Here is a 3,025-nt window from a genome sequence, read left to right as displayed (position 1 = left end):
TTACTTCTTCTTATTATGTTTTTTATTTTCCTATCAATTCTGTCCTACTCGATTCAATAAATGCAGATCACCTGCTGATGATCAATTTCTCCTCCAAGCTCTTTATTTAGGAATTTTGAATAAGCATATATTTAGCCTAGTATTTTTCTCATGAAGGACGGCATTTTTGTGTCCCTTAAAATCCCAAAGGACTTTAAAAGGAGAGCAAATTTCAAACAAAGTCATGTGGATGCCAAGTCTTCTTCACAGCCGTTTCTCAGGGTTAATGGCAGTCTGGGAACAAACTGGGGAAGCTTCAAAGAGTTCAACACCAGTGGGAAAGAAGTGTGGCTTCTAAAGGCCTGGAGACTTTTCCTAATGGCAGATGGTTGGAGAGGTAAGCAAGATAAACGATTACAGCAGAGGATGCACTTATTTGGGTAACAGTTGGAAACTGTCTCGGCACACATCAGTACTAAGATTTCTAACTCTAGAGAGCTTGTTGAGCCTATCATGAATTCTTGAAGTTTTTTCAACAGAATGTGTCAAATAAATATGTTAGGGCATGAAAAGAAAGTGCTGTTTTTGCCATTGCCTCACTCCTCAATATTTGTAATAACCTAATTTTCTTTTTTCCTCCCTCACCACCCCCCCTTCCCCCCGCAATAACTGATTTAGTGAGCTCTTTGAATCACAAACACAATCGATTGTACCCTGAACTACTCTGCCCTTAATAATATGTCTTCTCTGGAAATCTTGCTGTCCTTCTCAAAGGAATGGCTTTAGGCAACTTAAAAGCCCTATAATGCCCTACAATATGGCTTTTCTTTTTCTTTCACAGAAGAGCACTTTTTGGTCATTAGTTCCATAGTCACAGTACAAGGAGAAATTAAGGAGAAAAACCAGCTGAAACGTATATCTTAGCACGGGACCGGTTGGCTCCCTGCTCCTCAGATTTAAAGACTTATTTCAAAAGCTAACTTGGCACTGTTCCGAGTTACTTCCTTTCCTCCTGCTCTTGCCAGCGGACCGGGTTTGGGTGGGCTGTGTGCCGACGCCCGCTCCAGAGTAGACCCTGACTCTCTCCAGCTTCAATCTCTCCTGGCTGCTCTGAAATGGGGTTACAGCGTTTTCTAAAAACACTAGTCTAGTCTCCCCCCGCTAGTTATGGGGGGTTTGAATTGCTTTTGTTTTGTTCTAAAAGTTCGGAAGTTCCCACACCGGGAGTCGAACCCGGGCCGCCTGGGTGAAAACCAGGAATCCTAACCGCTAGACCATGTGGGAAACGACGACCAGTAGGGCAAATCTAGACAAATTAAGTCTTCAGCCTCAGCTTCCTCCCGCCCTGCCTCTTCCGGCAACCGTTGTGAGACCTGCTTCTGCGCATGCGGAGATGCCTTCCGGCCCGCCCTCTATTCTTCTGCGCGTTGAGGAGGGCGCTCGAATCTCTTTTTCTTCCACGTTCGCGGCTTTTATGACCTCATCCAGTCTCCTGATTTTTAGACACCACGTATACACCGGTGTAGATTCTAGATTGATGAGTCATTATTCATAATTTCTCACAAGAAATGGGCAGAGTACCAAAGGACTGACACTCCTTTGGAAGGACGTAAAATCGCCTCCACAGAGGCCGGAGTGGGCTGGGCGTCGGGTCCCTGGCGGCCGCTGACCAGCCGCGGGGCAGCCGCTCGCAGCGCAGCAGACCCGCCTCGGTGCAGCCGGGCGGACCCGCACGCCTGAGGAAACGCACGGGCCGCGTCCCCTGGGCCGCCAAGCCCGGGTGTTCCCAGTGCCCGCGGTGTGTCCCTCTCCCCTCCGCACTGTGCAGGGCCGTACGCAGGCCCCGTCCCGTCCCCAGAAACTTTCCCTTTCCTCTCAAGAAACAGGAGGCAGGGCTGCCTGGAAGCCTGGAACAGTCCAGGTTCTGTTGACTGAACGGTAAAAGGCAGGATTCGTGTCACTGAAAGTAGGCGATGGTGGTGCGTGAACGTACTTTAAAAAACCGGAGAAAGTCTCTCATTGCCAGCAGGCGTGATTGAGGGAAGGTCCCCGCGGTTTCCCAGCCCGGTCTCGGCTGGAAGCAGCATCTCTCCGGGCACAGTTTCTGCCTTACAATCGGCCCCGTGGATGAGGAAGCACAAAGAGCCAGTTATTCGGGCAGCCGGGGTGGGAGAGCTGCGGTCCCGGTGGCCTCGTGGCGGCTTAAACTACACAGAAGTTGTTTTCGCGAGCGCCGAACACGTGGGAGTCCCTTTAAAAGCTGGTTCTGGTTCTCGTTTACTCCCTCCTCTCTCCCCACCGGCCAAAGGGTCTTAGAAGGTTCCCGCTCTCCCCCTGACCGAGGCTCTCTAAGGCTTCCATTGTGACATTCATCAACATGAACACGGATGAAGCTCCCGAAGAGGGAGTCGACATAATCCAACACCACTGTAACGTCATGAAGCCTCTGAAGGAAAACCACAACCTACCGACTGAAAACCTGCTGTGTGTGTTAGACACGTTCCAGTATGTTTGCTCAGTTAATCTTCATAGTATAGGTCTTATGCGCGTCTTTGGGGGGGGGGGGTCCTTTCTATGCGATCTTTGCATCCTCGAACAGTTTCACTTGTTTGTTTTTCAGTCAGTGAGACAGCTGCTGCCTTCCTTCGGGGGGCATCTGTTCTGGAACAGTAAAGAAAACTCTCCAAAACAAACCTCATCAACTACAGACTGCCCTACATCTGCGGTTCTCAGTCTGAGGGCGGAGATTTCATGTATACCTTTCAGTTTTGTATGTCCACGTGATATTTCTTTTTTAAAAGTACCTTCCCAGTTTTAAAGATAAAAGTTCCCCATGTAACCCATGCATTGGACAGGCGCCATCCTTAGGATATAACCAGAATGCAGCTTTCCTTTGGTCTCTTACCATCCCCGAACTGAAATTGGTTCCGTTTTTCCCCTGTCACTTGCATGAGAACTTGAGCGGTAACAGAGAGCTCTATGGTCACTTTAAGTAACAAAGCACAGTTCAGGACAATATACTGTTCAGCAACTCAGTCTTCCTTCT

General features: G+C 49.0%; 1 non-coding gene across 1 annotated transcript; it reads right to left on the bottom strand.

The window, feature by feature from the left end:
- Positions 1 to 1,191: 1,191 nt before the first annotated feature.
- TRNAE-UUC lies at positions 1,192 to 1,263 on the bottom strand. The gene has a single exon. It is a non-coding gene; the product is annotated as a tRNA-Glu (tRNA).
- Between the last annotated feature and the right edge of the window lie 1,762 nt (positions 1,264 to 3,025).

Source organism: Balaenoptera musculus, chromosome 18 (assembly GCF_009873245.2).
Source record: "Balaenoptera musculus isolate JJ_BM4_2016_0621 chromosome 18, mBalMus1.pri.v3, whole genome shotgun sequence".
Taxonomy (NCBI): Eukaryota; Metazoa; Chordata; class Mammalia; order Artiodactyla; family Balaenopteridae; genus Balaenoptera; species Balaenoptera musculus.
Note: the sequence above shows the minus strand (reverse complement) of the source record. Positions and strands in the feature narration are given on the sequence as shown.